The sequence below is a fragment of the Bombina bombina genome, chromosome 3 (genome assembly GCF_027579735.1).
Source record: "Bombina bombina isolate aBomBom1 chromosome 3, aBomBom1.pri, whole genome shotgun sequence".
Classification (NCBI taxonomy): Eukaryota; Metazoa; Chordata; class Amphibia; order Anura; family Bombinatoridae; genus Bombina; species Bombina bombina.
In genome coordinates, this window is record NC_069501.1 from 296,461,152 (window position 1) to 296,476,645 (window position 15,494).

Genomic DNA, 15,494 nt, shown 5'->3' on the forward strand with positions numbered 1-15,494 from the left:
TTTAACTATTTGTTTAAACTATTCATTTAGCTATTATTGCTGTACAAATTTGTGTATGTGTATATGGTAAACACAAAGTTGAATTTCTGTTGTGAGCCTTATACTAAATTTGGAATTTTTTATGAATATTTTTAAGAGCAATGTTTGCACCATTTTAAATGCTATATCCGTTACATAACTATTTGTTTTAACTATTCATTTAGCTATTATTGTTGTATAAATTTGATTGTTTATACATGGATCCATGTTTTTAACTTATTTGTGTACTCAATAAATTGTTTATTGTAATTGTTTGACAATATTGCATTAGATCCAGACCCAGCCTTCGTATAGTTGGTGCTTTGGTATACCTTATTAGTTTCATCTTTCCATTTTGACAACTAGGTGTCAAATTATCAAAGCCAGAGGTCTTATTTAGTAGGCGCTAGGTGTACTCCACTATCAATATTTCTTTTCCTAGTAACACTCAGCTGCCAGCTATATAAATACTGTAAATATAATGGATTCATTCAAACATTTAAGACAAGCACTATAGCAAAATCCAGTATATAGAAGACAACAATATAACACCATTAGGAATATTGTAAGGAATATATAATCAGCATAGATTGTGTAATAAGTAAAAGATGAAACTAGCAAGTCCGTCCTTTATATAGAATATGTCTTGTTTCCGCTTTTTATTCTCTTAGATTAGCAAGCATATGTAAAAATTGGCATCTAGAAATGACATCTAAAAATGACACCTTAACATATACGCTAAAATGGCTTTATTATGACAGATAAGGGAATGTTTTAACAACATTCCAACTACTATCCAATGAAATTGAGCCTATTATACACACCCCTGCCCCATCCAATAGAAACCAAGCCCCTACTGAGATTATACCCAATAGAAACAGCTTTAAAACGGCTTGGAGATGACAGTAAACTCTCTTTCTGATCAGATCATGATGAGAAATAGGGCTAATACAGAAATGTCTACAGCCACACTGCCTTGAATGCACCTGATCCCGTCTGATCTTGGAAGTAAAGCAGGGCCAGGCCTGGTCAGTACCAGGATGGGAGACCGCCTGGGAACACCAGGTGCGGTAGGGACATTTTTTAAATAATAGGTATGAAGTCATAACTAAAAAGGCTGGGTCTGTATATATATTTTTCCAAATCTGGAACACTGTATTCTAACATAGGAATTTTTGTATTTTCTCTGAATAAAAATGATCAGATGCAGATAGAGCTTGACAAAATAAGGATACCATCTAAATGTATTATAATGGATTTTTTAATCACAAATTTTTAAACTATAAACTGTATATTTTAAACACACATTTAAGGTCAGTAAAACAGGAAGTGCTTAACAAACACTTCCTGTTCCACAATTTTATGGCCAGCAATCAGTCTGGTATAAAAAGACCACTACTAACACCATAAAACCAGTCTTGATAAAGATCTCTTTGTGACCGAAACGTGTCGACTGGTAAGCATAATTTCATTTTCTATTGATCTAAAAACAATCTACACCATCATATCTTTCTTTTACAGAAGGATCATCCAGGGATTATAACAAAATATTTGAAGATTAACCTATTTTTTGACCATAAATATCTTTTGTACACTAATTTTTGCACACAACTTTTTTGATACACATTCTTTACATTGGTTTATTGCTGTCACAATATTTTTTACTTGACAATGCGTATGTGGTAAACACACAGTTAAAGGTCTTACTCAGAGCCTTACACATTAGTCACTATTGGCAATATTTAGTATTGCATAGAATCGAGAACATTATTGGTTAGATAATATTATATAACTGACTAATACATTTCACCTATTATGTGTATGTGGTAAACACAAAGTTGAATTTTTGTTGTGAGCCTTATACTTAATTTGGAATTTTTTAGGAATATTTTTTAAGAGCATTGTTTGCACAATTTTAAATGCCATATCTGCTATTTAACTATTTGTTTTAACTATTCATTTAGCTATTATTGCTGTACAAATTTGTGTATGTGTATATGGTAAACACAAAGTTGAATTTCTGTTGTGAGCCTTATACTAAATTTGGAATTTTTTATGAATATTTTTAAGAGCAATGTTTGCACCATTTTAAATGCTATATCCGTTACATAACTATTTGTTTTAACTATTCATTTAGCTATTATTGTTGTATAAATTTGATTGTTTATACATGGATCCATGTTTTTAACTTATTTGTGTACTCAATAAATTGTTTATTGTAATTGTTTGACAATATTGCATTAGGTCCAGACCCAGCCTTCGTATAGTTGGCGCTTTGGTATACCTTATTAGTTTCATCTTTCCATTTTGACAACTAGGTGTCAAATTATCAAAGCCAGAGGTCTTATTTAGTAGGCGCTAGGTGTACTCCACTATCAATATTTATTTTCCTAGTAACACTCAGCTGCCAGCTATATAAATACTGTAAATATAATGGATTCATTCAAACATTTAAGACAAGCAATTGACATTAATATTAACACCACAGGGAAAGAGTCAGACTCAAGTCCAGATGAGGAGGACACTGTAGATATACAGCTGATCTTTAGAGAACTTGAAAGTGTTGATTTCAGAGGTAAAATATAAAGCAGATATATCCTTCCTAAAGAAATGCTTAGAGTTAGAGATTATACCTAAGGGATTACTGATACATAAAGAATGTGCATTCCCCCTTTCAGAAACCATAGCTAACAAATGGAAGAAGGTCCTAATAGACACTTCAAGAAATTTGATAAAACTCATCATTGAGTATAGGGAGATTCTAACAGCAAACATAGATCTTGAAATAAAAGATGATGAGGTGATAATTTTGAATTTGGAAAATTCAGGACCAGAATCCAAAGACATAACAGAGGGGAAAGATAATCTTTTTAAAAAAGTAAGCAAAATAAGGGATGATATTATACAAAAGAAAACTAAAAAACTAATGAGGGAACTAGATAATAAAGAGGAATTAGACAAGAAAGAAGGAGATGATGACAGAGGCTCTATAAAAGAGGGAGGAACTGACATAGAAAATACACATGTGGAAGTCACCACTGATGAATCTGGAATATGGACGACGATGACACATAAAAATAAAAACAATAACAAAATTAAGACCAAAAGAGAATATAAAAGCCCAGTAAGGATAGAACCACACTATTATCATAGAAGAGACTATAATATACCCTATAGACAGAATCATCATATAGGAAGACAACACAGACAATATGACTCATACTACGAACCAAACACTAGACAATATGGTAATAGGCAGGGTGACTATACTGACAATAGACAATATAATAATCAAAGATGGGATAGAAGACAGTTTAATAATCTAAGAAACAGAAGAGATTATCCCACAAACTCATATAGAGAGCGAAGACATTTTGAATATGAGCAAAGAGAGAGGTATGAACCACACAGATATGGGGAAAGCTATCATCATCACCAAGAAGATAGACATTTTGATAAACCAATGAATTATTATAAAGGCTATGATAATCATTTTGAGAATAAGACCACACATGTTACTCCTAGATGGGAGAAAAGATATCCAAAACCTAGAGAGGAAGAGGACAACAGGAAACAAAAAGAAATCAAAAGGAATGAAGAAAGACAACATATAAAGAAAACCGAATTGAGGACAGAACCATCGACCTCAACCAAAACATATACTACAAAATCACCTTCTTCTTCTTTTTTAGATGTAGATCGATACCTACACAAAGGAAAAGAGCAAAATCAGTCAACAACAAGAGTAAAAACAAGACCCATAGAGGGAGAAGAGGAGGAGCAAAAATAAAGAAGAACAACGATATAAAGTCAGCCTATAAAGATCTGGGAACCAATGGAGGAACAATTTCTGATGACAAGGAAAAAGACACCAATGGAGGAACAATTTCTGATGACAAGGAAAAAGACACCAATGGAGGAACAATTTCTGATGACAAAGAAAAAAACACTGAAGGAGGAATATTTCATCTAAGTTCATATTAATTGAATGAAGATGAAAAATCTGTTCTTAAATTTGGTTTATCTTTTGCTCCATCAAGAAGCCTTGATAAGTTCACTACTTTCGTAAGTACGAAAGAATTTATCAGAAGACTAACTCTTAAGAGATTCTTTTTAAGACCCCCAACAGAAAGAATGGGATATGGGTTTAATGAAGCTGAAAACTTAAAGGTAGATGATAATTACAAGCACACAGAACTAAGGCCGAAATCAACTTTTTATCCTACAACTCACAAAGGGACGGCAATCGAGACATTTGAAACAGTAGTGTGCAGAGAAATACGGGATATACGCTCTAAAAAACTGAAGAATAAGAAACAGAATCTATCAGAGAAACAGTTGGAAACCATTAAGAATTTGGAACAAAACCAGAACCTCACTATAAAATCTGCCGATAAAGGAGGAGGAATCGTAGTCATGAATAGAGATGACTATGAAGCAGAAAACAGACGTATCCTAAGTGACAACAACACCTATTATAAATTATCAAAAAATCCAGTGGACACATTTAAAGAAGAACTGGTAACACTGCTGAAGAGGGCCAAGGAAGAAGGAATATTGAATGACAAAGAATACAACTATTTGAATGTACATCATCCAATAACTCCATTGTTATATCACCTTCCAAAGATCCATAAATCCCTCCAAAATCCGCCAGGAAGGCCAATAATTTCCGGGATAGGTTCATTAAGTAGCAACCTATCGGAATATGTGGATAAACATCTGCAAAAACACATGAGGCAACTCCCCTCCTTCTTGAGAGATTCGACTCAGATACTTAATCTCCTGGAAGAGCTGACATGGGAAAAGGATTATATCCTGGAGACTTGTGACGTGACAGCATTGTACACGAGCATCCCGCATGAAGAGGTACTGGAAGCAGTGAAATTCTACCTCGAAAAAGATCCGGAAATTCCATCTGAACAGATTGAATTCATTTTGGATAGTATTCATTATATTCTAAATCACAACTACTTCTGCCATGATGGCAAATTCTACCGACAAATTTGTGGGACGGCGATGGGGACCAGGTTCGCGCCGAGCTATGCCAATCTGTATATGGGCAAATGGGAGGAAATATTTTGGGACTCCTGCCCAGCCGGCGCGGACCTGGTCCTCTATCGTCGATACATAGATGATATAATCATAGTTTGGAAAGGGTCACAGGCAGACTTGGAATACACCTGTGAAGTGATGAATAAGAATACGGCCAATCTAAAATTCACATATGAATGGAGTCACACGACTCTCACATTCTTGGATCTGAACATAGAAGTGAAAGGAGGGAAATTAGAAACATCCACCCATTTTAAAAAGGTGGACAGTAACAATTATGTCCACAAAACAAGCTGCCATCACAATACATGGAAGAATAATATTCCAAAAGGACAGCTTTTACGTATGAGAAAAAATTGTTCTGATCCATCAAAATGGGAAGAACAGGTGCAAATAATAAAACAAAAATTTGTGGAGAGGGGTTATGAAGAAGAGATGTTGGACCAAAGAATTGATGAGGTAAGACAGATAGAAAGAAGAACACTCACCAACTATAAGGAGAGGAATAAGGGGAACAAAGACGAAGAAACTCTTAACATCCCTTTAATTACAGAGTATAGTGCAAACAGTAAGATCATAGAAAAGATCTTCCGGAAACACTGGGCACTACTTAAAGACATTGACATACTGGGAGAAAAATTATCTCAGGTACCAAAGTTTGTATATCGAAAAACGAACAACTTAAAGAATAAACTGGCACCAAGCATACAGAAGAAAAATCCTCCAGGAATACAAGACGTCTTTGGGAAAAAGGTTAAGGGCTTCTTCCCCTGTCACACTTGCAAAGCATGCAAATGTGGAGTAAAAACGGATGAATTTCACTCCAACAATACCAGAGAAAAATACAAAATTGGAAACCTGATCCGTTGCCAAGATAAGGGAGTGGTCTATTTACTCCAATGTCCATGTGGCCTCAATACATAGGACAGACATCCAGGCCATTGCGAGATAGGATACGTGAGCATATCCTGCAAATTGAAAAACGCAATATGGATACCCCACTGTATAAACATTTCTCTATGAAACATCAAGGGAATATTAATACACTTAAATATATGGGGATTCAAAAAGAAACTAAGAACTGGAGAGGAGGCAATTACGAAAAGAAGTTACTAACGGCAGAATCCAAATAGATATTTTATTTAGACTGCTTATATCCCAGAGGGTTAAACAACAAAGAGGATCTATCTCACCTTTTAAACCTTAACTAAACTAACTATAATGAGATATAAAGGAAAAATCTCAAAAGCAACCCAGAGAAACTATGGGAATTTTACTAATCCCATGAGAAGTGCCTCTTTTGGCGAAGAACAGTATAATACTGTGTTTGCTTTTATGAATACACGGGTTGTGAAACATGATAGCAAGTATCATAATCAACGATCTTCTAAAAAAATTAAATTCCCCTAACTGTGTATGAATACCTCCTGCTATATCCACCTCTCTCTGCATATATGACAAATTTTAAACGTATACCCATATATGGGCATCTTCTGGTTGCATTATGGCTCTATTCCTAATACTCTAGCACTGCTAGCTACATACCCCTCTATAAACTTTGTGATTTAGATAGATTTTCACAAGGTTAGTACCTAAAACATATTTGATGTTCATATTTAAAGAAGACAGCAATTCAATCATTCATATATATAAACTCAGACATAATACTCTGGATATATAGTACATAAACAGGAACAAATATAATTATAATTTAAAAAGAAAAAGGTTTTGGGTGAACTAGGTTAACCCACAGATGCTTTACACTCGTCACTAGGGTACGCTATATGCCACACACCAATGAGTTTGTAATGATAGGTGTCTATTCTAAATTTGAAAAAAGATTTGAGGATAGTTTATCTGATAGTTTTTCTATGATTATATAACGCATCAATCAGGGCTAATATCTTTCCAGATAAGACACTACTAGTATAGAGGTCACTTTCCCACTCGATTGGATATTTATGTTAAACAAATAAAGGTTGTTTAATATTTCTACACCATCATCTGGTTCCCATACGTTTCTGTTCCACTTAAAACCTATTGAGGTTTCACCTTGTTTGTATAAAAAAAAAAAAAAAAAATTCTCTTTAATCTGGATAATAATTCACAACTCAGCACAGACATAGCACTATAGCAAAATCCAGTATATAGAAGACAACAATATAACACCATTAGGAATATTGTAAGGAATATATAATCAGCATAGATTGTGTAATAAGTAAAAGATGAAACTAGCAAGTCCGTCCTTTATATAGAATATGTCTTGTTTCCGCTTTTTATTCTCTTAGATTAGCAAGCATATGTAAAAATTGGCATCTAGAAATGACATCTAAAAATGACACCTTAACATATACGCTAAAATGGCTTTATTATGACAGATAAGGGAATGTTTTAACAACATTCCAACTACTATCCAATGAAATTGAGCCTATTATACACACCCCTGCCCCATCCAATAGAAACCAAGCCCCTACTGAGATTATACCCAATAGAAACAGCTGAAAAACGGCTTGGAGATGACAGTAAACTCTCTTTCTGATCAGATCATGATGAGAAATAGGGCTAATACAGAAATGTCTACAGCCACACTGCCTTGAATGCACCTGATCCCGTCTGATCTTGGAAGTAAAGCAGGGCCAGGCCTGGTCAGTACCTGGATGGGAGACCGCCTGGGAACACCAGGTGCGGTAGGAACATTTTTTAAATAATAGGTATGAAGTCATAACTAAAAAGGCTGGGTCTGTATATATATTTTTCCAAATCTGGAACACTGTATTCTAACATAGGAATTTTTGTATTTTCTCTGAATAAAAATGATCAGATGCAGATAGAGCTTGACAAAATAAGGATACCATCTAAATGTATTATAATGGATTTTTTAATCACAAATTTTTAAACTATAAACTGTATATTTTAAACACACATTTAAGGTCAGTAAAACAGGAAGTGCTTAACAAACACTTCCTGTTCCACAATTTTATGGCCAACAATCAGTCTGGTATAAAAAGACCACTACTAACACCATAAAACCAGTCTTGATAAAGGTCTCTTTGTGACCGAAACGCGTCGACTGGTAAGCATAATTTAATTTTCTATCGATCTAAAAACAATCTACACCATCATATCTTTCTTTTACAGAAGGATCATCCAGGGATTATAACAAAATATTTGCCAAGAAGATAGAATTTTGGGTTGCAAAACGGATAGCAAGTACTGACACTGCTATTCAGTATAAAACACTTGGAAAATCACCATAACTATTGCTGTTAGGATTCACAACACTTTAAGGATTATTGTTTTTTCTTAAAGAGACACACTACTTATTATAATTTATTGTTGGATTATTTTTTCTATTAAGTTTTCACTGTTGGACTATTTTTTGGACTATTATTTACATTTATATAAGTTACTATTGGAACACACCACAATGTTTTTGTAAATTTTTGGTTTTTCATTTTTTACAATCTTTGTTCTTAATTCACGTTTTTTGAAGATCAACCTATTTTTTGACCATTAATATCTTTTGTACACTAATTTTTGCACACAACTTTTTTGATACACATTCTTTACATTGGTTTATTGCTGTCACAATATTTTTTACTTGACAATGCGTATGTGGTAAACACACAGTTAAAGGTCTTACTCAGAGCCTTACACATTAGTCACTATTGGCAATATTTAGTATTGCATAGAATCGAGAACATTATTGGTTAGATAATATTATATAACTGAATAATACATTTCACCTATTATGTGCATGTGGTATTTTTGTTGTGAGCCTTATACTTAATTTGGAATTTTTTAGGAATATTTTTTAAGAGCATTGTTTGCACAATTTTAAATGCCATATCTGCTATTTAACTATTTGTTTTAACTATTCATTTAGCTATTATTGCTGTACAAATTTGTGTATATGTATATGGTAAACACAAAGTTGAATTTCTGTTGTGAGCCTTATACTAAATTTGGAATTTTTTATGAATATTTTTAAGAGCAATGTTTGCACCATTTTAAATGCTATATCCGTTACATAACTATTTGTTTTAACTATTCATTTAGCTATTATTGTTGTGTAAATTTGATTGTTTATACATGGATCCATGTTTTTAACTTATTTGTGTACTCAATAAATTGTTTATTGTACTTGTTTGACAATATTGCATTAGGTCCAGACCCAGCCTTCGTATAGTTGGCGCTTTGGTATAACTTATTAGTTTCATCTTTCCATTTTGACAACTAGGTGTCAAATTATCAAAGCCAGAGGTCTTATTTAGTAGGCGCTAGGTGTACTCCACTATCAATATAACTATATAGCTATCATATAGGGAATCAAAGTATGCAACCACAACTAAGACATAGAAAGGCCGTCTTGGCACTGGTAAAACATTATAGGGATAGGGGATGCTGTGAGTATAGATGAAGGTTGTTGGAAACGTTCTGAGACCCCAATATAGTGCTTGTTAGTGGGAAAATATAGTTGCACATGTATGGTATCTATGGCAGTTTAATATGTAAGTGCACTTGTAGCAACACTGCTTCTATAATAGTACAGAAAAGGGGTATAAATCAGCTTTTATGGTGATAATATATCCTAATAGACCCGCAAATTGGGTATGGGCCCTATACCCAACAGCAGGCCAATGTCTCAGGGGTGGTTACCCCTATCTCATATATACAGAAGATAAGCAGTTGCCAGTTTCCAGCGTATCAGTAAAGTTCAAACTTACATGGTATAGAAACTTAACTATTAAACTAAATAATACTAAGGTAAATTAATCATTGGCAACTAGAACAGTCTTGGTCTTAACACTCACACACCCCAAGAAGGTGTCTATGGGATAGCAAGACTAATCCTGCTATACTACAGGTAGATTATCACACACTATGGCCTATTCCCTTGATCACTTATGAGCACAATGAAGGGAAGCAAAACATACACAGAGTATTGTTAAGACAGGCAACACATGTGAAAATAGGAACATATATAATAAACAGTATGACATAGTCAGTTGGGTTATAATAGTAAAGTATAATATTTGAAGTCCAGAACATGCCAACCACAAAAACCAGCCAAATACAATGACAAAGTTCTCTTTGTGCAAAATATAACAGTGGGCCGGCATATTAAAAAGGAGGATATTTTACCCTACACCATAGCGTGAAGCTGGGAAAACAGCTGTCTTGCAGAGCTGGAGATAACAAAAATCGCTGGAAGGTTTGATGTGTCCCCCAGGGTCCCAGCTCATAGTCACAAAGTCTGTTGTCTCCCTCATGCTGAACCACAAACCTGGGCGTTTGTTGTCAATAGGCTGTGCTGTGATTATCACTGGCGTTGCAGGGTTGAGGTCCCAGTTGGCCGAATGATGAAAAGCGCCCTTATTTTGTGAGGTACTTATAGGTGTCAGTATGGGAGACAGCCCAGCTTGCTTGTAATTGTCAGGATTCTGTAAGTCTATCTGAATTACACAAGTGTCAGGCTTCAGGTGTAGGTAATTTGCCTCCGTGTCGCAAAATGGGGCTTCACTGTGTGAGATGTCATCAAGCCGACATCCGCGTTCCAAAACGTTGCCCTCTGTAGAGACTATCTGCTTGGGGATCGGCAGAGCAAGCTGAGTTTCGCAAACATCGCTTATACCAAGCGCAACATCTAGGGTCGTTTCAAAGGCGGCATGGTGTCTTTCCAGCATGCATGCTAGCTCCCTTATAATGTAGCTGGCGGTCATCTTGTACTCCTCACCTTGTCAAAAGCTGATCACATTAGGTTAATGTCCGTGAGAGGGGTGAGACAGTGGGTGTGCCTGTGGTAGTTAGGAATAATAACAGCGGCTTTGAGAACCCAAATATATAGAGAAGGAGTATATTATAACTCATAGAGCTCTCTATCAGCAGGCATTCCCCATGCGTGAAAGTTTATAGAGAAAAATGGCAATGTTACCCACATGGCAAAGGCACAAGGTGAGAGCCTTACACGGGTCTACTGTAGCTGGCTGTCCTCTGCTCTCCGTGTACCCCTGAGTGTCCATAGGCTTTGACATGCAATAGTGGGCTCATAGCAGCAAGATATTTCATATTCTTTGACCGCAAAGTCAGGAGCTCTATTCAGATGCGACTGCTCTCCATGGCGGTTGGCCCCGCCCCCCATGTATTGTATATTTTTATGAGTTTATTGTTTTTACAGTTGCATTAAAAAGTTAAAAAGTTTTTATCCCTAATCTGGCTGAGAGTCTGAAGTCATCCGGAAGTGGCTACATATGAGCCTTTATTCATACTGCACGCTTTAAACATAAACTGATTTTGATCTATCAGAGGTGAGTATGTTCATAGCCATTTGGATTTATATTTCAATATACCTGCTTCACTTTTCATTATTATTTAGAACAAGCTGGTTACCACAGGTCACGTACAGACCTATTTTTTCCCACGTAACCACAATCCTTTTGGCACAACAGAATAGAATGCCACATGTTGCTTCCAGCAAATAAATATCTTTTTTTCCCATTACAATTAACTTTCCATTTTTATAGAGGGTCCAATATAAGGGCTAAAATTATAACATGGCCCTATTTAAGAGGTCTACATATGAGTTGCTTATAATGATACAATTGACCATCACTGATCTAGCCTAGACATAACACCGAGAAATGTTTTAGAAATGATCACTATTTTAATCAGTTCTTCTTATGACTTGAGCCATACAGCCCTATATATTTTCAGGACAGGAAAATCTAAGGTACTTCCTAAGGCTCTTTAATGTTCATGGGTAAGAAAGAAATGCAGCTTTTTATGTGCCATCATATCTGATGATAAAAATACATCTTACATTTTTCCATTTCTTACTTAAGAGGAGCATCTAACAATAAAACAACAACACTGTAATGTAATTTATATGGAAAGCAGTAACTAATGCACACAAATTAAATTAATAAGTTTAGGCCAGCTGTGAGCATGAAACATAAATGAGACATGGTTTTAATTAAATCTTTACTTCCACTGAATCAGCTACAGGTCATGCACAAAATCTGTTTCTTTATATTGCATTGTAAAATGCATGCAAATTCTATACATACTGGTTATTTTAAACAATTATCAGTGTAAAAGCCTTGTATGTATTTTTGTTTAAATTGTAGGGTCCTTGTAGGCCTATAATACAGTTTGACTGTATAGCTGAAATATTTAATTATGAGGAATGCCTGGTGAAAATATATACATTACTTAAGATTTATTGTTCATTATGTGTTACACTGCTCATGTATTACACCTTATAGTAAATATTTTGAAATTAAGCGCTAAATTATTAGTGGAGCTCAAAATATCACTTCCAAAAAAGTGAAAATTGCGCTCAACTTAGTAATACCATCATATGCACCCCACATTCGCATTACACAGAAGCATTGCGCTCATGAGAGTGCACATTCATATGCTGCAATTTGAGCCTCATTCTCATGCCATGCACAGCGAAGGGAGTAAGTCACGCAGAGATAGGCAGCAAATTTAAATATATATGTAAATTAATATATGTATATACACATATTAATATATATATATATATTAACCACAGGTTCTCAATGGGGTTCAGATCAGGTGAACAAGGAGGCCATGTCATTAGATTTTCTTCTTTTATACCCTTTCTTGCCAGCCACCAGTTTGGCCATATTTCAGAGCTGCAACATCACTGGAGTGCCCAAAAGCACAAGGTGTGCAATACTCAGAGACATGGCCAAGGTAAGAAAGGCTGAAAGACGACTACCACTGAACAAGACACACAAGCTGAAACGTCAAGACTGGGCCAAGAAATATCTCAAGACTGATTTTTCTAAGGTTTTATGGACTGATGAAATGAGAGTGAGTCTTGATGGGCCAGATGGATGGGCCCGTGGCTGGATTGGTAAAGGGCAGAGAGCTCCAGTCCGACTCAGACGCCAGCAAGGTGGAGGTGGAGTACTGGTTTGGGCTGGTATCATCAAAGATGAGCTTGTGGGGCCTTTTAGGGTTGAGGATGGAGTCAAGCTCCACTCCCAGTCCTACTGCCAGTTTCTGGAAGACACCTTCTTCAAGCAGTGGTGCAGGAAGAAGTCTGCATCCTTCAAGAAAAACATGATTTTCCTGCAGGACAATGCTCCATCACACGCGTCCAAGTACTCCACAGCGTGGCTGGCAAGAAAGGGTATAAAAGAAGAAAATCTAATGACATGGCCTCCTTGTTCACCTGATCTGAACCCCATTGAGAACCTGTGGTCCATCATCAAATGTGAGATTTACAAGGAGGGAAAACAGTACACCTCTCTGAACAGTGTCTGGGAGGCTGTAGTTGCTGCTGCACGCAATGTTGATGGTGAACAGATCAAAACACTGACAGAATCCATGGATGGCAGGCTTTTGAGTGTCCTTGCAAAGAAAGGTGGCTATATTGGTCACTGATTTGTTTTTGTTTTGTTTTTGAATGTCAGAAATGTATATTTGTGAATGTTGAGATGTTATATTGGTTTCACTAGTAAAAATAAATAATTGAAATGGGTATATATTTGTTTTTTTTTAAGTTGCCTAATAATTATGCACAGTAATAGTCACCTGCACACACAGACATCCCCCTAAAATAGCTATAACTAAAAACAAACTAAAAACTTCTTCCAAAACTATTCAGCTTTGATATTAATGAGTTTTTTGGGTTCATTGAGAACATGGTTGTTGTTCAATAATAAAATTAATCCTCAAAAATACAACTTGCCTAATAATTCTGCACTCCCTGTAATCACATGTACCCACATCGTGAATTTCTTCTGCTTGTACTCGCAGCTGGCAAGAAATTTCCCCGCACAATCGGTGTGGCCACCAGGACTATGAACTTTTGTTGTAACTTTCGCCAGCTGAAGCTGTCGAGGCAGTTTTATTAATGCTGCAAGGGACAATACAGTCTGCTCCTGAGTCAGTTTTAAAGGCAACTTTAGCTCCCATTACAGTAATAGTAACCCGCCAATCTTCATCTGAACCGACCCTACAAAGGACAATTCTTGACCCTCCTGGTCACTGTCTACCTGCATCTCCTTAATGTATTCAGTTTTACATGCCACTTCAAAATGGCCCATTCGGTTACATTTTCTACATCTTTTGTCTTTAGCAGGGCATACGACACTCTGATCATGGGTACGGTTATACCGCGTGCAGCAAGCATTGTTTGCGCCCATCTGCTTCTGGGCATATCTGTTACCCTTGGTCTACCGCTCACACTGTGCTTTTCACTAGCAGCTCTCCTGAACTGCTGCACTTCATCCACAATACTCAGCACTTTGGTTTTTCACCAGTTCACTCTGGTGGGCCATCTTAATAGCCCCATCCAATGTTAAATCAGCCTCCAACTGTAGCTTCAGTGAGACTTCAGCATCTGCAATTCCTATGACTATTCTGTCTCTGATTTGCTCCTCTTTAGCAACAGGCTGCGCACAAATGACTCCACAGATTCTCCCACACGCTGAGCACGTTTGTTAAAACAGGCCCTCTCATGAATCACATTTCTTTTGGGCACAAAGTGAGCACTGAGTTTGTTCATAACTATTTCAAAATCAAATTCTTCCCCTTTTTGGAAAGTAAAGGCATTGAACTCTGGCTCCACATCTTTCCCTATAGAGTATAACAGAGAATTAACTTGTACTTCACCACTCTCCTTGTCCAGCTTGGAAGCAATCCTGAAGCATTGAAACCACTGACGCCATGTGGGCCAAGCTGCAGGCTGCGAGAAATCAAAAGGCTCAGGTGGGGTAAACTTCGACATCGTCATTAATCAGGAAACAGAAGCGCAGGCAAGTACTTCTGATACCATGTCATGAGATGCAGGACACAGTATAAAACGTACAACGCTATTTTATTGCAGAGCATAGAAGTATACAGCTTGTACAACACATCTAACTTGGTAACTGCGACAGAAAATAAACGCCCTAAAAAACACCCCCATCCGGTGATGTCACTTCCCACTTTCATCACAGCTGGTTATTTATCTTGCGTGAATTTGCCCGTTTACTGGTGCGCAATAAGTTAGTGCTCCACTTGTAATCTAGCCCTAAATTGTAAACTTACTGAGGCAGTTTGCTTTAGAATGCTATATATTCATTGTCACAGCTTTTCTTCAGATCTACAACCTAACCAATGATCATTAACCAGAGTGGAACATTTATCCAGAGAATACTGATTGTGAATTTTGGATAATGTATAGAAGATTGGCATTCTGGGGTATCTCGTCGTCAGGTATTCATAGGTCTTTGTAAGATAAAATAGATATTGTCATTGAGGATTTGTTTAATTACTAAGAATAGATGAGATGGTTGGCAGATAAACAATTCACTTTATAATGCCAGTTTAGGTTGCTATGGCAACAGTTGTACACTCGCCAATAAGGCTAGTAACAAATGATTGTAGGGACACTTATATTC

At 36.2% G+C, this 15,494-nt stretch overlaps 2 pseudogenes; both read left to right on the forward strand.

Annotated features, from left to right (window-relative positions):
* The first annotated feature begins 976 nt into the window (after positions 1-976).
* LOC128655060 (uncharacterized) lies at positions 977-1,095 on the forward strand (annotated as a pseudogene).
* Positions 1,096-7,648: 6,553 nt separating this feature from the next.
* Positions 7,649-7,767, forward strand: LOC128655096 (uncharacterized; annotated as a pseudogene).
* The last annotated feature ends 7,727 nt before the right edge of the window (positions 7,768-15,494 follow it).